This window comes from Lemur catta, chromosome 11 (assembly GCF_020740605.2).
Source record: "Lemur catta isolate mLemCat1 chromosome 11, mLemCat1.pri, whole genome shotgun sequence".
Classification (NCBI taxonomy): domain Eukaryota; kingdom Metazoa; phylum Chordata; class Mammalia; order Primates; family Lemuridae; genus Lemur; species Lemur catta.
Window position 1 is genome coordinate 25,621,697 of NC_059138.1, and position 23,825 is coordinate 25,645,521.

General features: G+C 36.5%; 1 pseudogene; it reads left to right on the plus strand.

Moving 5' to 3' along the window:
- Positions 1-4,300: 4,300 nt before the first annotated feature.
- LOC123647202 lies at positions 4,301-4,890 on the plus strand (annotated as a pseudogene).
- Positions 4,891-23,825: the final 18,935 nt, after the last annotated feature.

Here is a 23,825-nt window from a genome sequence, read left to right on the forward strand (position 1 = left end):
GGTCCGGGGCCCCTCGCCGCGCGGCTCCTCTGCTTCGCAGGCTGGCGAGGGAGGGGGCGCGAAGGAAACGTTCCTTTTTAATCCTCCAGTGTGTAGATATGAGACCGTGTGCGGGTGCGTGCGTGTGAGACAGAGAGGGAAGGGGAAGAATCGGGAGGAAGACGCGCGGTGGTGCGGGGGACCCGGGGGCCGCTAGCCGAGGCGCGTGTCGCGGGCGGGCGGGAGTCCGTCTGCCTCGCGGGCGGCGGCGGCCGCGGTCTGAGCGCTCCGAGCCGGCGGCGCCCGAGAGCCGGGTGCGCGCTCGGGCCGGGCGGTGCGCGCCGCGGCTCCCGGCGGGGGGCGGGACGCGCGGCTGCGAGCGTGCGGCGGGCCCGGGGCCGCGCGGGGGGCGGGGGGGCGCGGCTGTCGCTCTGGGTCCGGATCCCAGTGTAGCGATTCACACAGCGACACTCCTCCCTCGGTCTGCTGCCAGGGGGTTCGCGGCCCTGGAGTTAGTGGCAGCCGCTGGTGTTTAGAATCTTCCCGGAGAAAACGTCTCTTTAAGACTCCTGCATCACTTTGGAGGAGAAGAGGAGGCCAGACCCCCCACCCCCCGCATCGTCCCGCACAGCCAGAGGTTGACCTTCGGGTTTCACCCCGGGAATGTTTTTCATTTTATTGTTGTTCTCTCTGCAGAGGCTTAGTGAGTCCAATCAGAAAGTGGTGGTGGTGGGGGCCCTGAGTACGTGGGGTTCCCCTCCCCCTTTTCTTTCCATTTTCCAGATAACCAAAGTGGTAGACCCCATTACCTTTGAGGCGGTTGACTCCAGATCTCCAGCCCTGGTTGTGACCAGTCTGACCTTGCTCCTTCCCTAGACCCCAATCAAACCGTCCTGCTGTGCACAGCTGCTTGGGGGAACTTTCTTTTTTTTTTTTTATTTTTTTATTTCAGCTTATTATGGGGGTACAAAAGTTCAGGTTATATATATTGCCCATGTCCCCCCATCCCCCCGAGTCTGAAATTCAAGCGTGTCCATTCCCCAGACAGTGCGCATCGCACTCATCAAGTAGGTATACATCTATCCCCTCCCTTGGGGGAACTTTCAACACCACAATGGTCCTGCTGGACAGAACTACCCAAGTGTCTCCTAGCACACGGCCCCACAGCAAGATTTTTTAATTGCTTGATTGAAGAGTATACAAACAATATATAAGCCCAAATCCTAGCACAATAGCCAAAAAAAATTCCTAAATGTTTGTTGAATTCATTGAAGCCTAAAGGAAACAATAAGGTAATGTGGTATTCTGCAAGGGCCTGACTATACCCAGCCTTGAAAATTTATGAGATTTTCATTTATATGATATTCATTAACTATTAGTACATTTTTCTTCTTATATGAGACCCAATTTGGAGCCTTTTAGGAGTTCCATCTAAGGCACAGAAAGCCGAGTTCTGGAATTATCCCATATATTCTTAGTAACAACTTGATGTAGGTATCTGTACAGTGTGTACTCCTGTGCCCTGTTCTAGTGTCAAAAAAATAGTATTCTAGCTTTAAAAAATTTAAATAAAACTTACTGCATACAAAATTGGGTTATAAAGTGTTACTACCAGTTCTCACTAATATGCACAGCCACTGAACACTTGGCTATGTGCACAGAGCTAATGGTGCAGTTTGTTATTGCTTCAGGAATTAATTATAGTTGTCTAATAACAGATTTTGAAACTGTTTAGAGTGTTTATTCAGGAATACATACCAATATTAATAAGTTGATCCTTGATTTTATTTTTCTGTTAATAAAAATAAAAATGCTGAAACTTTTTACAAGAAGTATTATGGGGGCCGGGCGCGGTGGCTCACACCTGTAATTGTAGCACTCTGGGAGGCTGAGGCACAAGGATTGCTTGAGGTCAGGAGTTTGAGACCAGTCTGAGCAAGAGCAAGATCCCATCTCTACTAAAAATAGAAAGAAATTAGCTGGACAACTAAAAATATATATAGAAAAAATTAACCGAGCATGGTGATGCATGCCTGTAGTCCCAGCTACTCGGGAGGCTGAGGCAGAAGGATTGCTTGAGCCCAGGACTTTGAGGCTGCTGTGAGCTAGGCTGACACCACACCACTTTAGCCCAGGCAACAGAGTGAGACTCTGTCTCAAAAATAAAAATAAATAAAGAAGTATTATGGGGATTGATAGTTGCTCATATGAGTTTCCACATAGGAAGAAAATGGAAGCGTGTATGTGTATAAACTGTAAATGCACTGAGAGTTCAGAGAAAGTGTTTATTTAATATTGACTGGAGTAGGAAGGGAAAGTTTCCTAGAGATGTGCAGTTAAGCAAGAAGGACTAGCAGGAAAAAATAGATGTCAAAGGCAGTGGGGACAAGAATGAAAGAAGCAGATGTCCTATGTTATAAAAATAATATCCTGCATAAATTAAATTTGAGCAGATTGAATGTGGTTAAACTATGGCAAACATTGATTGCTTAGTGGATCAGCTTGTACCTGAAATAGAACACAAGGGGGAACCACGAAAGAAACTTCCAAGAACTTCAACTATTTGGAGGAAGCTAGATTTGCTCAGGGGAATGTATGATTTTCCCGGAGGTCGCAATTATCAAGGATACCCCGCTAGCCTGTGAGAATAATCCAACAGTCACAACAACCATCACGCTAACTCTCTTCTTACTTGGCCAGAAAGTCACATCACTAGTCATTCTGTTGAGTTATATCACCAAACAAAAGCACTGTTGAAATAAAAGTTTCTCTGGTAAAATGGGAAATGATATGGTTTCTGCTAATTTTTTTCTCATAGTTAAGATTATTATCATTCGCCTGAGAAGTCACAAAGTTACCTTGAGGGAGTAGTCACACGTTGCTATTGTGGTTTGTACAAGGAGCAGAATAGCAGCCAATTCTGTGAGACTGAGTGACAGCTATGGAAAACTAACCTGGAGGACCAGCTGATGTGGTTCTGACAGTCATGGGGAGCGATAATGGAGTGGGAGGTTGAGGTCCTTGGAAAATAGGTCAGGGAAACAGCTCAGGTATGGAAGAAAGGAAGACATCAGAAGGGCAGGCACATCAGAAACATACTGTATCTCATATTTCACAGTTTTACTGGGGTCATGGTCATTTCTGAGATGTGTTCCCTGATTAATATGCATTAACAATGGTGAGTTGAATTTATATACTTGCAAAACTACATGCCTTTATTCAGAGTCTGAACGTGTGTGCATGTGTAGAGAGAGAGAGAGAAAGAGAGAGAGAGAAAGACAGGAAGAGGCAGAGAAACAAAGACAGACAGTACATCTATCTAAAGCATTAACTTGGTGAACTAGATCCGTTTTCTTCTCATCTACATACCATCCTGGAGCATTTTGTAAATCCAAACTCATGTATAAACCAAAGCTCTGGAAATAGTATCACTCTCAATAAGGATAACCTGTCATTTAACATGAAACGTTTAAACAAAGAAATAAGATGTAACTATATTAATTGAACATACAAAGGTAAAGAATATTTCTAGAGGTAGATAATGGTTACTTACTTAAGGATTTGACAAAAATTTAAAAACTCAAGAGTTTTCATGGGATTCTTAAAAATTTATCCTTTACATTCATTCATTTCTGTTGTGTGTCCATTATGTATCATGCACTGCTTAAGTATGAATTACTTCATACCTACCATAAAGGGACTCACATTCTAATAAGAAAGAAAAACATTGCTACTAAAATGTCTCAGCATGAAATTGCCAGATAAAATAGAGCATGCGCACTGAAATTTTAATTTCAGGTAAATAATGAATAATTTGTTTAGTACAGAATAATTTTTAGTGTACTACAATGCACTAAATTTAATGAATAAATTGAATGAATAAATTTTTAGTATAATGAATAATTTTTAATTACAAAATAATTTTTAGTGTACTGCACTCCCATGTAATATTTGGGACATACTTATATTTTGAAAAGTGTATTGTTTATTTGAAATGAAAATTTAATTGGGTGTCCTGTATTTTTATTTGCTAAATCTAGCAGCCCATTTTGGTGTGTCTGGAAGTTGATGTAAGGGTTGGTCATTTGTGATTATGAAATGTCCACAGTTTTCCATAAGTTTCCTACTCCACAAATCATTTCCAAAGTGTCCCTAACATGCCTATAGGTAGATGCAAATGGGGAAAGGGAGATGCTTACTCTGCAGAATCTGTTTGACTCTTAAATTCGGGTGGTGGCCTTGTCCTCTCCCTTTCTCTTATAGTGCTGATGCCACCCAGTTCTCATCAGCCTCTGGCTGGCCGTCCTTTCAGACTGAACACCATGCCTTCAATTAAGTTGCAGAGTTCTGATGGAGAGATATTTGAAGTTGAGGTGGAAATTGCTAAACAATCTGTGACTGTCAAGACCAAATTGGAAGCCTCTGTTCATCAACTACCTGTTGAATGAAGAAGTATGATATGGTCACTAATGAAGAGTATGAGAGCAACCCAAATGTCCCTAAAAGGCAGATTTGTGAATGGATGATGAAGGAGATGGTGATCCAGTTCGTCTATCAAATGGTAATGCAGCAATATTTTAAAAAGTCATTCATTCAGTTGTGCGCCCACCACAGGGATGACCCTCCTCTTCCTGAGAACTATGAGAACAATGAAAAGAGAACAGACAATATCCCTGTTTGGGACCAAGAATTCCTGAAAATTGACCAAGGAACAATTTTTGAACTTATTCTGGCTGCAAACTACTTAGACATCAAATGTTTGCTTGATGTTACATGCAAGACTATGGCCAATATGATCAAGGGGAAAACTCCTAAGGAGATTCAACAAGACCTTCAATATCAAAAACGACTTTCCTTGAAGAGGAGGAAGCCCAGGTATGCCCAGAGAACCAGTGGTATGAAGAGAAGTAGAATGTCGTGTCTGCCACTGTAACATGGTAAGGATTGCCCCCAATACTGGTTGCACCGCTCTGGTTATCATTGTTAATATCAGACAAATAGTAGACAAATGCAGCAGCAGATCCATTGTATTAGCAGAATATTGTTCTCATTGCATGTGTAGTTTGAGTACAGATTCCAAACCTATGGCTGATTTTCTTCGAGCATGATCAAAAGTTTCTTTTTTCTTTGCTCTGAATAAAACTGAACTGGGGATTCTCTATAGAAAGTGACATTTTGGGCTCTCCCTTCTTTTTGTAAAGCGATTTCTGCCTTATTTATTGTCCAGTTAACTTTAGTGACCTTTTAAAAGTTGGAATTGCACATAAAAGAACTTGCAAAAAGTTTTCTGAAATAGAATTAAAATATTATCTTAATTCATGAGTTGGAAACTGGAGAAAGATTACTTGAAATGGATGTTCTGAGTGGGGTTATTAGCATGTCTTTCAGCCTCCTAGAGTCAAGCAGCAACACTGATACTTATTAGCTTGTGTGTACCAGGGCTCCCTTAATGGGATCTGAGGACTTTTTTGTGTGTGTGTGAATTTATAATTCTCTTAGCTTTGAATATATTGCCTAGAGATTTGTTACGACCCAGTTTGTGGGTTTTTCTGATAGAAATGTAACTGGAAAGTTTGTCAACTTTTCAATTAAAAAAGACACTTAACCCGTATGGTGTATCATCTTTTTAGATGAGTGTTCCTATGTGGGGAAAACTCATGCTGATGCAAGTAAAAAATAACTTAGCCTTTAACTTTAAAATGTGTGGCAAAACCTAGAAAATATCCATCATGAATGCAATATACTTTCAATAAAAAGTAAGTTATATTAAAAAATTTAGTGGAAGTGCTGTGAGGTTACAGGATACTATATAGTTAATAAATCATGGAAATAAGTGGGAAATAAAATATCGGTGCCTCTTATACTATGACAATAATAAATTGTTCCTGTTTGGCTCACATAAATTGCTCATTTTTATCTGTTGTCATTGAAAAATATATTTGAATTAAAGTCACTAAGTTGAATCAATTAAGTGTGTACAATCTGAGGAAGTAGTAATTATTTCTTTAAAAGTAAAATATAGTTTTTGTAATTATAAGATGTTTGTAAGAAACAAATCTTGATTTATCTTGTGCTTCACACGTAACGAATTTTGTTCACATCTGATTGACACAATAGCAGCTACTTAGTATTCTTGAAATGTAGTGAAATTTCTAAAAAGACTAAAGAGTGATTCTACTTTCTGTAGAATAGTCAAATCTTATATTTGGGTTTGTCCTACTAGTAACTTTTTCCCTAAAAAGCAATTCATTCGCACCTGCCTGAGCATTGTATCTTTGTTCTTTATGACCCTTAGGAATTTAGTTAGATGGCTAATTTTTCAGTGTATTTTTCCAGTATCAGGCATAAAACAAGTAGGAGGGTTATTGTTGATAGCTCCAGAGCTGAGAGTGATGTGGCGCCCTGAGTTCATTTGAAGGAAGTGTAATTCAGTTTGAGAGGAAAACCACAGCATGTTACATACTTAGCCTTTTAGTATGTCATCATGATTGACTGTAAAATAATTTAAACTTATTGTATTCAAAGTATGTAATTCAGTGAGAAAATTACATTAAAGAACACAAAAAAGTAGGACACATTTTTTCTATATCAAGAATACTTGGTATAATATGAGATTCAGGATAATTCTTTCTTTGTGTATCAGTAGAATAATGTTCTTCTGTATTTTGTATATTTTCGTTTTAAAACAGTGGTTAGAGAAAAAAATAACGATAAACTTTGAAAATTGTGTGCAAACGAGTATCACTTAAATTTCAGTTTTTCTCTCTTAAAAGAAGCATTTCATCATAGCAAAGTTCTCAGGTCTTATCTAAGCCTTTTTGGGCTGCTATAACAAAATACTGTCATCTGGGTGACTTATAATCAACAGAAATCTATGTCCCACAATTCTGAAGGCTGAGAAGTCCAAGATCAATGCATTGGCAGATTGGGAGGCTGGTGAGGGCCCAATTCCTGGCTCATACGTGACTGTCTTCTTGCTATAACCTCACATGGTGAAAGGGCAAGGCATTTCTTTGGGGCCTCCTTTATATGGTACTAATCCCATCCATGATCCTCCACCCTCATGACCTAGTCATCTCCAAAAAGTCCATCTCCAAATACTACCATATTGGGCATTAGCTTTCAACATATGAATTTTAGGGGGGCAAATATTCAATCTATAGCAGGTCTTAAATATGTGACTTATTATAATGCTCTCTTGATTTGGAAATTTTCATTTGTCTTGGGGATAAACCAATTTTTGTATATTTTTAAAATTCAGGGTATTGAGAGTCTTTTTGAGCCTCTATCTTGAACTAAACTTTTGATTAACTAACCCATTTTAAAATTGTTCTGATTTTTTTTCCAATAGACTTTATATTTTAGAGAAATTTTTGGTTCACAGCAAAATGGAGTGGAAAGTACAGACAATTCCCACACATCTCCTGCCCCATATACACACAGCCTCCTCCATTCTCAACATCTCTCATCAAAGTGATACATTTGTTATAATTGATTAACCTACATTGACACATTATTACCCGAAATCCATAGCTTATTTTAGGGTTCACTCTTGGTGTACATTCCATGGGTTTTAAGAAAAGTATCATATAATGGCATGTATCCACCATTATAGTATCACAGAATAATGTCACTGTCCTAAAAGACCTCTGTGCTCTGCCTATTTATCCCTCCCTCCCACTTCACCCCTAACAACCACCGATCTCTTTACTGTCTTCATAGTTTTGCCTTTTCCAGAATGTCATATAGCTGGAATCATACATTATGAAGCCTTTTCACATTGGCTTCTTTCACTTAGTAATATGCATTTAAGGTTCCTCCATGTCTTTTTATAACTTGATAGCTCATTTCTTTTTAGCACTGAATAATATTCCATTGTCTTGATGCACCACAGTTTATTTGTCCACTTAGCTACTGAGGGACATATTGGCTGCTTCTAATTTTGGCAGTTATGAATAAGCTGTTATACACATCTGCATGCAAGTTTTCATATGGGCATAAATTTTCAGCTCATTTGGAGAAATATCAAAGAGTGTGATTGCTGGTTTAGTTTTTCTAAGAAATTGCCAAACTGTCTTCTAAAGTGGCTGTACCATTTTGCACCCCAACCAGCAATGAATTAGAGTTCCTGTTGCTTCATATCCTCACCAACATGTGGTATTGTTATTGTTTTGGATTTTGACTATTTTAATAGTATATAGTGGTATTTTATCATTGTTTTGATTTGCAATGTGCTAATGACTTATGGTGTTGAGCATCTTTGCATATGCTTATCTGCCAACTTCTTTATCATTTTTAATGAGGTGTCTGTTCAGGTCTTTTGTCCATTTTTAATCAGGTTTTTTGCTTTGATTTTGATTTTTTTTTAACTTTTCACTTTGAAATAATTTCAGATTTACTAAAAATTTTTAGAAATAGCACAAATAATTACTGTACATCCTTTATGCATATTCTCCAATTGTTAACTTTTTATTATTATTATTCTCTCTACTTTGTTCTTTCTTTTCTCCAAATCTTTATTTCTCTATCTATCTGTTTCTATATCTACAAACCTAAAAAGACCTTCTTTGCAAAGTAGTTGGACTAACCTAACCTTCTTCACCAACCACTCTATTACCTTACCTCTTAATTTCTCTTAAAAACACTGAAATTAGGTTTCTGCCTTTCTTATAAGTAGTGATATTTAAAAGGCAAAAGCATCACATTCTAATGGTCTTACATATGCATGCACTCCAAACTAAAAACTTATCATTCTTCCAAAACTAGTGCTTTATATAGTCAATAAAATTGAGAGGTCTTCTAAACTCCTTCTTCCTCATCCTCCCCATCTAATCAGTCACCAAATCTTATAGCTTATTCTTACATACCATTCTATCATTTTTTTACATAATCAATGGACCTGGCATATAATCAGGGCTTAATAAATATTAAAATATATGAACTTATTTATTAAAGAAGAGCAGCTGCCAAGCCAATACTAGCTATTTCTCTTGCCTGCTTATAGCAAGTTTCCAGCCTGCATCTTTTATGTTTCTATTAGTTCCTGGACACTAACTCAGACCCTCAGGCTAAGGAGGCATCTGCTTTCTCTTGAATTACTGGCGGATTTTTGATAGCAGAGTTTGACTGTTCAGAGCCCATTTTCCTTGACTTAGAACTTACTCATTGATTTTTGAGTTTGCGATTCTTCAACTGGCAGCTTGGAGTAGCAAGTCTAGAGCACCTCCAGAGAATTCCTGGCCTATTTTAATCTTATGTTCTTCTGGTCCTTCACAGTTAACACCCCCCTCCCCAATGCCATTCAAGCAAGGGACCAGCCAGAACTGAAGACTTCAAACTTTCCTTGAAGTTTTCAGTGGCAATATTTGGCCTTTAGTTATTTTAAATTGAGAGTTAACAAACATCTCTATTTCTGAGCTATTGCAAACCCTGATATTTGCCATTAGCAATTTTCCCTAAGCATCCCTTTTTCCTGCATTATTTCTAGACAGCTTATTCTGCTCCTTAAAATAAAAACAGAAGCTGAGGAGGCCTATAGCCCTAGAGGATTCTCTCATTACTCTCATAAGAAAGGATATGATTTAAACAGAAAATGTACAATTGAGAAACTAGTATAAACTACGGTTCCTGAAAACTAATCATCAGCTCTCTGCTTTGTCTCTTTCTATCATAAAAGTGATGACAGCCACATCTACATGGCATCTATTGGGTGCCAAGTATTGTTCTAAAGGCATCATATATAATTGTTTAATCCTCACAGCAAACCTGTGACATGGTATAAGTACCATCTCCCCAGTCTCACAGGAAAACAGAGGCAGAATGATTGTCTAAAGTCTCACACATCCTAAGTGACAGACCTTGGGTGTGAATCCAGGTCATGTGGTACCATGTTCCATATACTTAATCATTAATCTGCACTGCCTCTCCCTGAGGACATTTAGGAGATTCCATACCAATTAATTCCTTGCCAAACTCAGACCAGGAAATTTGTGCCTACTTTACTTTCCTGAAAGCAAAATTCACATAGTGAATTTTACAAAGCTTGCTCAATGGCAAATGTCAGTAACATGAATAGTGTGTGATGCAAGAAATAAACACCATTCCAGGAATTCAAATGTGCTGTCTTCCCAAATAAGATTATTATGAGCCTGAGACAGATTTCTGGCTTGTGTTTCTCTTCAGTTACCCAGTAGAGATATTTTGGAACGTAATCCCTGAAATGGTTTGGGAAGTCAGTACAGGAGAGTTGAGCAGAAAGAGACATCACCTCCCCAGGGAATGGTGGGATTGTGCAGGCTCTCCAAGTCCTTGCCTCATGCCTGACAGTAGGGGCTGAGTGCAAACAAAATAGACATGTGAAACCCAAGTGACATTAAGGGTTTCAGCTTCATGGACCAATCCTTCCTCTAAAATTCAAACTGGAATACTCTGAGATTCCATCCTGTGTGACTACAGAAAGTCACTGCATAGCTAGACTGTAGTGGTTATAAAATCCACTGAAGACATAAGGAGACTGTGAGGGAATTGCATTGCAGAAAGAAAAATATAAAACAGCATGCCATATATCATGGAATATTCCATGTAGTTTTTATAGGGAGGAAATTCAACTTGCTGGCCACAGCCTTAGCTCCCAGCCTGACACAAATCATTTTTGTAATTCATTCATTCTACAGATATATTTTTTTTTTGCATTTGTGCTAGACATTGTGCACACAGTATGGGAAAGATGTAGTCTCTGTCCACAAGGAGCTTACAAATTAGAGAATGTTTTAATTGTACTTCAATTTAGTACTAATTGTCTCAAAGTCTCCTTTCCAGACTAAGCCATGGACCTTAACTTTACAAACCCAAAGTCCTTTAAAAGTGTTTTACCTAACTAAAGACCAACCTTCACCCAAAGATAAATATTATCTGTCATTGCAGCTGAACAAACCCTTTTACTAAGAAATCAGAATTACCCAGGGTGGAGCCAGGCCTTGCTACATAGCAAGGTGAAGAACTAAGGAATAAAAGATAAAAAGATGGTAGATAACATCAATGTTCTAAAATATTATAAGAAAAAGACTTTTAAGACTTTTACATTAAAGTAATAAAAATACTAAAGCTATATTGAACAAAAATAAAAAAATAAATTAAACATTGGGATAAATATATAAAGCACTTTATTTTTATAATGATAAAACGAGGATGTCTTAAAAGCTAATAAGAATGAAGATAAAAAGAGAACTATGTTAAGAAGCATAAGTAGAAACCAATAATAAGAGAAATAAAACAAATATACAAATAACAAGAGATGCAACAAGGCCACAAAGCACAGAGGTGGCAAAAGATGAAAAGGGCAGCTTAAAAAAACACAAAGTATGCTAAAGCAATATTTTAAGACCACACAGACAAGCCAAGCTAAGGCTTTTAAAAATAAAATTCTAAAAATGTGAATGAGATGAATAAAGTAGGAAAGCTACCTGAGTGTTTAACATAGGTCTCTGATTCTTCACAGCTGGCATAGCTTATGTTTCCTTATCCAGTACTCAAGGTTGGAGAACAAAGGGACAATATTAAGACCCTTGTTTTCTTTCCTGAAGCTCCTAGCATCTGGTTAACCTCCAAAATCTTATCCGAAAAACAGCACATAATAATAGTAATATTTATCCTTTATTGACTACTAACTCTATGCCAAATATTTTTGCATCTGTATCTTTAATCACTCCCAAATACCACAAATGAGATGTATCATTTCCCCATTTTGCAGATGTTTACCAAAGGATGAAGAGTTTAGCATTACTCAGAACCAAAGAAATTGTGGTAGTGGAATTGGAATTAAAACTTGAGTTTCTCTGATTCTAGTGTGTATCTTCTTTCCATAAACACACCTTGAATTTAGTCATTGGAAGGCATCTTTCTCAAGTAGCAGTAGCCAGTATTTACCATGTCACCTAGTGAGCAACTGAAGTTCAAACTGAATTGACAAGTTTCCTGCTAGCTTTATATTCCAGTGAAGCTGTTCTTCATAGCATTTATATATAGGTGCACACACACACACACACATATACTTGGAAAATTAAAATTTGAAAATCAAACATGTTTAAGAACACAAAGAAGTGTCTAAGGATGAGGGCAAATTAAAATTACAAAAAATAAAATGGGTAAATAGGTAACGCAAAGTGAGTATATCAGTCAGGGTAGGCTGATATCAGTCAGATAATGTTGCAGTGACAAGGGGAATTAAATTTATTTCTTGCTCACTTGAAGTCTGTTATGGGTTCAAGTGACTCTCCAGGGTAGCTGTCTTGGGTGTGTTTCTTAATAACCCAAGATGCTTTCAGTTTTTGGCATCTCCTTCTCAAAATGTGTTTTCACAATTTCAGAGAAAAAGAGTGCTGTTTGTTGTTGCACTGTCTGCTTAAATATCTCCTCACAGCTATGGCATATATCACTTCCCTTGCAACTCCACTGGCTTTCCAATGTGCCTAGAAAAAGAGGAGAAACAAATATTGGTAGCAATAGAGGTGTCTCCTACACAGAGAACAGAGAGAGAGGAGGGAGGCAGGGAGGGAGGGCGGAGAGAGGGAGGGAGACAGGGGAGAGAGAGGTAGGGGAGAGAGAGAGAGAGAGAATAGGAGACTACAAAATAAAATGTGAAAAAAACCAAAATCAATAGAGTGCAGTTTTCTGGTTACATAACGGTTTGATAATTGTTTTGCTATTTTTTCTTAGGTTCTGAATGTTGGAAAATATTCTACTGTCTTTCAGGAAAAAATACCTAAAGTCTCCATTGTCAGAGCTGAAACAGCTCACAAAATGTTAACCCACATCCTCCATTGATCCTGAAGGCGTCTGTAGGAGGTTGAGAGGGTGGATGTATAAGGCCGAAGGGACTGAAAATGACAACAAAGCAAATAGTATTTATTACAAAAGCAAATCTCTTCTCTGATTATTTCCTACATTTTTCACCTTTGAAAAGAAAAATGTCGATGACATTTATATACTTTAAGATCACAAAGGCATGAACTCTTGTCTGCTTGTATTTATAACAGCACCAATCATTCTGTCACTGCTTAGAAAATTAAAAAAAAAAACACAATTTCACCACTTTTAACTTTAGCTCCATTTCTTTCATTCTACAGTCAGACTATAGTTTTAAAAAGAACTATTGCTGGAAATAAGAACTATTGCTGGAAATAAGAACTATTGCTGGAAAAAGCCTGAGGAAACAACATGGTCCTTCAGTGCAGCTGAGGACTTCGTGTTCTTCTCGGTTGTATCCCAGAGCTAATATAATCCAGGTTAGATTAAAATTGAATCATCTTTCCAGATCTTCATATACTTGTAACAGGTGACTGAAGAACATACACTCAGAGGTAAAAATATTAGAGAACTAATTTTTTTCCATTGACTTTTCTCAATAGTTACTATGTTGTAAATTCCTCTTTTTTTCTTGTCAGCATTAGTAAGTTTTCCAGGCACTTTTGCTCATTACACCTTACTTCAATCAAGTCTACAACTTCGATATCATATGGATTCAAACTATTTTCCCCTCTACCATCCCTTGAGGTTGGAGAGACTCAAGTACCCTGGTTGTGGAATATCCTTACTGGACTTCCTAAATTCTCTAAGCTCTTCTAGGCTTCAGATAAAGAGATCAGAGAAAAGTGGCAAGTATCTCCTCACTTATCTGGATGATGACATAATTCTCTTCTTATTGGTTCTGGCCATTTGTCTGACTATCACTGATTGGCTGTCTGTGCCTTTTGGAGGTATTCAAAGTCTAACTCTTGAGGATTAGTTGAATATGTGGATTCTTTGTGGGTTCTTCACTGCAAAGTTTGCTGACATGCATGATCCAGAGTTGTCTCCACCTTTCCTCCTTAAAGCCTACAACTGTTGATCCACCCCAGAGATCCTTGTGGCTGGTTACCCTACAGTTTACCAGTGGGAATCTCTACTGGGTGAAGCACTAGCAAGATGGCTGAAGCCCAGCTACCTTTATAGTTGTTCATTCCACATTCCCTCCCTAGGTGTGTTGAGCAGAAAAATGGTCCCTCACCCCACCCCCACCCCCCAAAGATTTCCATGTCCTAGTTTCTGGAACCTGTGAATATGTTATGTTACATGGCAAAAGTTAAGTAAGGTTACAGATGAAGTTAAGGTTGCCAGTCTACTGACCTTAAATTGCATAGGTTATCCTAGATTTTCCAGGTGGGTCCAAGTAACCAGAAGAGCACTGAAAAGTGGTAGAGGGAAGCAGAAAAGTCAGATTGACATGATGTGAAACGGATGCTACCAGCTGTTTCTGTCTTTGAAGATGGAAGAAGAGAGTCACCAGCCAAGGAATGTGGGTAGCCCCCTAGAAACTGGAAAAAGCAAAGGAATGGATCATTTCCTAGAGCATCCAGAAGGGAAGGCAGTTCTACTGACACCTTGAGTTTAGCCTAGTGAGATCCATGCCAGACTTCTGACCTACAAAAATGTAAAATAATAAATTTGTGTTGTTTTCAGCCACTGGTTTTATGGTAATCTGCTCTGGCAGCTGTAAAAAATGAACACACTAGACAACCCTTGTATCCTTGCCGTGTGTGCCCAGTGCTGCTGGCTGCTCCACTTGGCTGCCTGCTCTTCTTTCAGTCTTGTGCTTACTTTCCCCAACTCAGGCAGGCAAAGGTGCAGACTAGTAATTCTACAACACAAGCAGATGTCAGAGCAGGGGACACAGAATGCCACCTTTCGCTCAGAATTTTGAAGGCGTCACTCTATTTTATTCCCTATTTTCTTGCACATGTTGTTACCCCCAAGGCCATTCAGATTCCTGATATCCTCTGCCTCACTCCCTCTCTCCCTCCTCCTTCCCTCACTCTCCCTCTTCTTTCTCCCTCACTCCTGGCACTAAGTTAGATCTTAACAATCTGTACATTTTTATGCTTCAGTCTGTAAAATATTTTTGAAGTATTTCTTTGATAATTTCCTCCATCCTATTTTCTTTCATCTCCCTGAATTCTCATTATTTGAATATTAGACCTTGTAGATTGACCCTTTAATTTTGTTCTTTCTGATTTCTTTATTTTATTTTTTTCTTTGTTTCCCAGGAGATTTTTCTCATCTCTCTTCCAACACGTTTTGAGTTTATAGTTTCTCTTATCATGTTTTTAATTTTCAAGAGCTCTTTTTGTTCTCTGAATGTACTTTAAAAATAGAACCCTATTCTTATTGCAGGAATGGTGCCTTTCACCATTTATTTTGCCCTCCCCAAAGACTGAAACCGCTCTACCGGGTCAGGGAAGGGATAGTAATCTGAACGTGTGAAGAAAGGGAAAGATCTAGGATTCTACGTTCTTCTTAAACAGACTTTGAGGTAATCAGTTCCTTTTTAAAATTAAATTTAATTTTATTGTGGTAAAAGCATTTTACATAAGATCTACCCTCTTGACAAAATTTTAAGTGTACAGTGCTGTTGATTATGGGCACAAGGCTGTATAGTAGATCTCTAGAGCTTTTCATCTTACTTAACTGAAAATTTATTACCATTGATTAGTAACAGACTGTTTCTCCCTCCACTCAGCCCTCAGGAACCACCATTCCACTTCTTTTCTCTATCAATTTGGCTATTTTAGATACCTCACATAAGTGGAATCATGCAATATTTGCCTTCTATGACTGGTTGACTTCATAAGCATAAGCATAATACCCTTAAGTTTCATTCATGTTGTTGCATATTGCAGATAGTCCTTTCTTTAAAGGCAGAAGAATATTCCACTGTATGTGTACCACATTTTCTTTATACATTTTTCTGTCAATAGAGATTTAGTTTGTGTCCATATCTCATCTATTGTGAATTATGCTGCAATGAATACGAGAGTGCTAACATCTCTTCAAGATCCTAATTTCAATTATTTGGGATAAATATCCAGAAGTGGAATTTTTGGATCATATGGTAGGTCTATTTCAAATATTTTGAGAAACTTCCATACTGTTTTCCATAGTGGCTGCACCATTTTCATTCCCACTGGTGGTGTCCAAGGATTCCCTTTTCTCCGCATTCCCTCCAACACTCGTCTGTAGATTTTGTTTTGTACAGTAGCCATCCAGACAGTTGTGAGATGTTATCTCATTGTGGCTTTGATTTTCATTTTCCTGGTGATTAGTGATGTTGGACATTTTTTCACATACTTTTTGGCCATATGTATATCTTTTTTTGCGTAAAAGTCTATTCAGGTTTTTAGGCCATTTTTTAAATTCAGTTATTTGTTTTAGAGATAATCTTTTTTTTTTTTTTTTTTTTTAATCATCTTTCCCCTTGTTTCCAAAAGCACCTGGTGCTACCTGTTACCAAAGAATCTTCAGGGACCAGCAGTGCAAAGTGGGTGGCTTATTGGCTTTCACCACTGCCATTTTAGAGTTCGACTCTATCAGGATAGGTAGAAATGTTAACATTATCCTGATTGTTCTTCATTTGTCCACTTTTGCAATGATTTCTTTCTGTTTTCTTTGTCCTGGTGATATCATTTAAAAAAATATTTTCCTATTAACTGTTGTTGAAATAGGGCTTCTGTAAGGAGTAGGGATAAATTTGTATGTTTAATCTACTATAGTTAATATCTTTAACTGGGATAGCACCACACATCTTTAGAAATGATTCACTTAGAATCATCCTTGCCACACTAATCACTTGGGTTTGGAAAAGAAAGGCATGTACAAAGAAAGAAAACCTTCTCAACACAAACACCACACAACCTGGAGAACCGACCACTGTCTACCTTTCCCCAGTTAGTGGTCCCAGAAATGGTTTTATACCCTCCTATTGTTAAGGGTCTCACCCCAATTTTGTTTTGAGGAGACTCTCTTAAGAATGCAGCATTTGATTTTTGGCATTGAACTTTAGCTAAAGTTCTGAGATAACAAGAAAAATTCCATTCAATATCCTATTATATACTAAACTGAGCTGGCTATTATTTACTAATATCTCCTAAGAAAAGTGTTTTTTTTTCCCTCCTACTTATAGAGTTTTTCTGAGAGATCAAAGAGTTGATGATAGTTGTTTTGTCCATGTTTTTACTTGTGACTTTTGATTGTCTATATCCTTGTCCTCAAACATAAGAGTACAGATTTGTTTTTTGTGCCCCTACAAGTTTATGCAGACTTTCAAATACTAATTATTCAGAGCAAAGAAAGAATGTGTATCTTTTCAAATGAATATACTATTAGGTATATTTTATAACATATGATTCTGTGTGGTAAACAATGAAATATTAAATTAGGATTTGTAGGAAAAACACATAAGACCATCAATAAAATAGATCACACTTATATTTTGGAGGATTTTAATTTTCATTTCTTATGCTTTTTATATTGAATTTAATTTTTTACATTTTATATATTTAACACTCACACACCTCATACATTCTCAGGAGACAAGGTTACATGATATCAGAACCAATGATTTACAGTTTTGTAACATCACTTCTCTTTTTAATGGTCTCTGATTCCATTTAAGGAACTTGCCTTGGAACTACATCTATTTCTAGCAAAAATCATTTTCATTCCTTGTCATTGTTCTTTTCTTTTATATCATTCTGAAGTAAATTCAAATATGAATTTATTTTTCTATGAAAAAGACTTACTGATCTATTAATTTTTCCATAACAGGGTCTTCTATTTTTTTTAATTCCTCTACATTTTTTCCTAACAGGATAGTGCTGTTAGATGTTTCTCAATGGCAAGATTATCCAAAAGACAACTCCACTGTTTCTGTGTCTAGAGCTTAGAGCTAATTTTGACCACCACTTTTGGTCTTACAAGCTTACTGTCAGTGTGATGTTGACAGCAGAGAGTTTTCTTCACCTATGTATCTTGCAATGCCTATTATCAATATTTTACAACACCATTTTATGCAAAAATTAAAAAGATAGAGTTGTAATTTCTGGAAGCTAATAATATCACAGCAAAAGAAAATAAAGTAAAATTGTGCTGTACTGCATAAATCGATCATTTATGCTTACTTCACCTTGCTTGAGCAAGGTGAAGCTTCAATCTTTGTTTAGGGTGATGATAGCTACATTTTGTAGAGAGCCAACCAGGAATGCAACATAACAGGAGTAAGTGCTGGCCCTGCCTGAAATTGAGCCATTCTTGCTCAGAGCCAAAGGAAAGAATGAACTCTAGCAGAGTGATGTCAATTAATGAAAGTTTTCTTTAAGTGCAGTAGGCAGGATGATATAGCTTAAGTACTATGTGGACTTTGCAATACAGAGACCCATCTGGACTTTGACTCTGTTATTTGCTTGCTATATGAGCTTCAGCAATTTATCTAAACCTAAGTTGCCTCCTTGGTAAATGAGGATAGTATTAATATTATTTATTTTACAGGATTCTTATGAGCATTAAATGATATAACACTTGAGAATGTTCTTTGTAAATTTTAAAGTGCCTTGAAAATCCAAGTGGTATGATTGCTTAATGTTTTCTATAGCTAAAGGGAGGATTAGACTACATTATAGGATTATCTAACACAGTTCCCGACATAACATATGCTCAATAAATGACAGCTCCTTTTCTTATCCCAGGAATAAAAATGCTCCAGTAGTAATGATCAATTATAAGACACCATAGAGATTCTAGCACAACAAAAACTTTTTGGGGGGTAAAATAATTATAGGCAATATTCTAAAGTCCATACAATCTAACTTTCCAAGAATTATCATTGGTGTAGAAAGAATAGCAACTATATTCAAATGGGATATATGATGGAAGTGGTTTCTCCTTTTCCCCAAAGTAAAACTAAATAAGCTGATAGGTTTGGCCGCTGCCAAACCTCCCTGATTCAGCATTATATTTCATTATGTTTAAAATATGTTTTTAAAATTGACATTAAGAGCAATATTTCTGCTGTTTATAGAATAATACATATATAGAAAAATTAGAAAAAACAAAAAACATAAAGAAAAAAATAATCTACAGATGAAAATACCACTTAGCAATAGACATTGTTACATTTTTGTTCATTTCCTTCTGTCTTTAAACTGTATATCCACATAGCCACATATGTGTGTGTCTGTGTATGTGTTTAAACATTTTTTTATTGCATGGAATATGCAGGGTTTTATGGATTTATAGCCTGATTTCCTTTAACACACTTCTTATCAGGTTTAAAATTTATGAGAGAGAACTCAATTTGAAGTTCCTTAAAGTATATAGCATGTGGTTAGTCATCTTTGCTACTGTCCACTTTTAATGTAAGATCGATGTGCAAAGGAACTCACACTGAGAGTGAAGAAGCCTGACAGAACACCCAGCACTCACTTCTCAGAGTAGGTTAATTGTGCCGGTTTAGTGTAGTATCTGATTTAATCTTCACTGCAACTGATTAAAGCTAATTTTCATTTTACCCAAGAGAAAACTGAGGAAAGTACATACTTTTCATTCCTCTTATCTCTTTCCTCATAAAAACAGTGTTTTCTTTTTAAAAAGTCCCATAAACCTGTCACTCCTTCATAAAAAACAACAATAAAATCAACACACCCACAGGAAAAAAAAACACCCTAGTATAGTATTTTTTTAATCCCCTTGCCACCTCTTTTAAAAATATATATATACTTTTATAGAGTTGCCATCATGGTGCAAGTATTAATACAACTTTATATTGTATCTCTTTTTCTTCTTTGTAATTCACTTAAAAATCTTGAATTCACGTTTTCTTTTAATTTACATAAAAATACAGACTTTTGTACTTTACAATCCAGTCTTGTAATGTCTGCATGATACTCTGTCAAGTGACTAAATCACAATTTTATTAAACATTTCCCTATTGTGAATTTTTAATTGATTGCTCCCAATTTTTATGGTATAAATAATGTTGTAGTGGTGGTCCACCTGCATAAAGTTATCTTTAATTGTTTTTCTCCTGAGGATAAATTAATAGAAATAAAATTAAGACTGAAGAGCATGGTCATTTTTATAGGATTGCATTATGAAAAGATGCCTGAAAAAGGCCCTTTCTATGAGCAGACCAGATAAAAATACATATACATACAAACTGAGAGATATGTAAATTACCCTCTGAGACTAGAGAACAATTGCTTTTGTCCTGATTTCCTCCAAAGACCTACACACCGAGGGGATTCCTCTTTATGGAATGATACCCATCAAAAGTATGGGCAGGAAGAACGGTGGAAGTTTGGGGAACTCTCTCTGCGGGTGGAATAAAAGTGGAAGATGGAGCTTCAACCTGGCTTATATGCAGCCCTCCAGAAGGAAGACAAAGTTACTAGAATGTATAATCTTTCTGGAATAACACAAAATTTGAAATTTCCCCTTGTTTTAAATCATTAAATGTCAATTTTTCTCAGTAAATTTTCAGAACAATACTTAAAATTAATAAGGATTCATTCAGGGTTGGGAGCATCAGGAAAGGAAGGAAGCAGGGGACTGGGCTACCCTTCAGACATCACTAGGGGAGTACCGCTTAATGGTCGGCTGCTTGGTGAGTTGGGTTGGCTGATCCTGTCTCATGTGCGAGCCTAGATCTAGTGCCTCAGTCAAGGGTATTGAGAGCACTCTTGAGCAAATACCCAAATACGGTAATCTACCTAAATAGTATTTTTATATTCAGTGGAGCCATAATCCATTAAAAATCTTTCTCTGCATTCACTTGAATGCTCTTCATTTAATGGTTAAGTTATTGTATCTCTGTTTTCATGAGATTTCTTGGCAGAAGAAATATATCTAAAGTAATATTTAACATTGGGAATATAAATAAGTATAATCACAGTATATCTCTAACCCAGTTAACACACAAAAAAGGCCTAGCATCTAATAAAAAACTACCAGAAGATTGAGAAAAAGATGCTCACAAAGCCATTGTCAATTCAAATAAAATATTTATTAAGCACTTGCTTTGTACATTGTACTAGACACCATGTGAACGGGAGGAGAAGGGCGGTACCAAGAAGCATGAGAGATGTTTGTGCCCTCCCGGAAAGCTCTAATTTAATAAATACTGGTCGAATCAGCCAGTTGGACATTAGGTGAAACATACATTGTATAGGTGTGCATCCATTACATTTTTGCTCTTTATACATTTAGTGTGGGAATGTGGAGTCTTTAGTGCAAACATGAATATGTATAAGGAATTAAGACCATTTATAGCTTCAACAGTTATTCTCATAATGCTCTTGTTTAAATTTTTTTTCAGAAGTGCTTGTTGGATATACCCAAGAGTGTGCTTTATATTATGGAGTTGGGTTTTTGGTTAAGAATTATGGGCCTCCTATTATCCTGTCTGATGTGTTGATCTTTTCAAACTGTCATTCAGGATAGATGAGTTGCAAAGTACAATGAAGCAGGCCTACATTGTGGGTGAACAAGAACAAGTTTAAATGTGTGTTGAAATGATTTTAGAACAAATTTCACAATGCTAATTGTGCTTCAAAGTAATCTCTCTTATGAGTCAAATCTAACCAAAGAAATGAATGTCATGTATCTATTTTATGAAACAAATGTAAACTAGATCACAATATATTAATATAACATAGAATAATACTGCATAAAATATGTATAAAGTTTTCTGATAATTAGATATATGTTAGAGCATATCATATAAAATGTATATGATTATTATTATATTTTTCATAAATGTGAGAAATTAGGCACAAAATATATAATAATCCTGTAGTATTTACTCAATTTCATAAATGAAGATAGGTCTATATTTGTAATATGTATTATCTATCCTTAACCAATATATACAAAGAAGACATTAGGCATTTTGTATATGTAGAGGGAACAATAGTGATATCTAAAATTTTGGTTGTTACATGTCACTATATTTTTTATGCAGATAATGGTGGCAAACCCCATATAATAAGATTATATTTTATAAAGTAGCTGTTATTTTGTTAAAATTTACTTGTGTCTTAATTTAATATTCATTAAAAATTTTATTCTAAAATTATTGTCTAAAATATACATTGAAAATGGATATTCCCATTTAAAAAATAACAGGCAATATTTCTTCAATTCATTTGTCTTTTCTGACAAATATAACAAATTTTAAATATAATTTAGCTTAATGGGTTCTATCATGTAGTGCTTTGTTTTTTTAAGTAATGCCATATATACTTGACTTAATCAGAAATTGTATGACATCCAATGTTAATTATTCCTGAAGTTAAGTCCCCAATTTATTTTTGGATTTGTTATCATTGAGGCTTTAATTACTTAGAATGAATTAGAAATGGAATGAAAAAAACTAAGCACTAGTGGAGCCACCCTATGCTGAAAGTGCAGTTTCTGGCTTCTGTCAATTGTGACTTACACTGCCTTGCTTTGTTCATGAGGAAAACCGAACTACATGCCAAATATGGCAATAATCCAGTAGGGATTGGGAAATCACTGCAATGCTGAAATTCTTTACACCTTCTGTATCAGCCTACAGAGTATCTCACAAAATGAGAAAGTAAGTTCTTAAGCCATAATTTAGTGGTATTTTATAATTTCAAAGATAAAATTCATACTTTTCTTTCATTACTAAATTAGATATATCAGACTCCTAAAATTATTATAATATAGATAAGGAGAGGAGGCATTGTAATTGATTCTCTGCTCAAATGGGGGGAAGTTAGTAAAGGGAACAAATTCTGGAATGTTTGGCAATAACAGTTTACAATCTGTGTTAGTTTTCTATTACTGCATAACAAATTACCCCAAAATGAATCTGCTTAAGTCAACTAACATTATTGTCTCACATAGTTTCTGCGGATTAGGAATCCAGAAGTGGCTTTGCTGAGTGATTCTGGCTCAGGGTCTTTCATGGGGATGCAGTCAAGCTGTTGGGCAGACTTCAGTCTCTGAAGTCTCGAGTGGGGCTGGAGCATCTGCTTCCAAGTTCAATCACATGGCTGCATGCAGTAGGCATTCTTTCCTCACCATGTGCTGCTCATCACATGACTTTCCCCAGTGCAAGTGGTCTAAAATGAATGCTGTAGGCTTTTATAAACTAACCTCAGAAATGGCACTCTTTCACTTCTACCATAGTCTTTTGGTCTTTTGATCACACAGACAAACCCTGGTACAATGTGAGAAGCAACTACACGAAGATGAGAATATCAGCAGTAAGGTTCATTGGGAGTCATCTTAGAGGGTAGCTACCAACTCCTTCCTTCCTTTTTAAACATTCATTAAGCCCCTTCTGTGTGCCAGGTACTGTGCTAAATGTTGGAGCTACAACAATAAACAAAATAGACATGGTTTCTATACTCATGGTGACAATGAAGTACTGGATTGTTTACAGTGAGTAAAGCTGTATTAAGGAATCTCACATACAATTTCAAAGGCTCTCATAGTATTTTGTATTAATATTTCCTCAGCATAGCCCTGGTGCTCGTCTGACTCCATGAATGTAGAAACCATTCCTACCTCAATTAATAATGAAAAAAGTGGAAACCTGGAGAAGCACTTCCAGTAAAACAAAATGGCAGCATAATTGGAAAGTTTTCTTGGAAAATAGTTGCAATCCAGATCAGATCTAACGGAAACTTAGAAGCATCAAATTCTAAAATGATTGAGATGGTGCTTACTTTTATTATCCATTGAAGAAAAATTCTCTATTCTAGACAAATGGAAGATTTTATCAAATTATAAATAATAACAATGCTTTGCAAGGCTTATTTTTATTTTTTGTTACCTGATTTTACCTTTCTCCCTAATGTCAACATTTGAATCCTGAAAACTTTGTGCTCTGTCAATAAATCCATAATAAATGCTAAAAGATTTTCACAAAAAAATCATCATATAGTAAATGATGAATCATTTTAGAAACAATGGCAGTAAAAATTTAAAAATTAAAGAAACACAGAGTT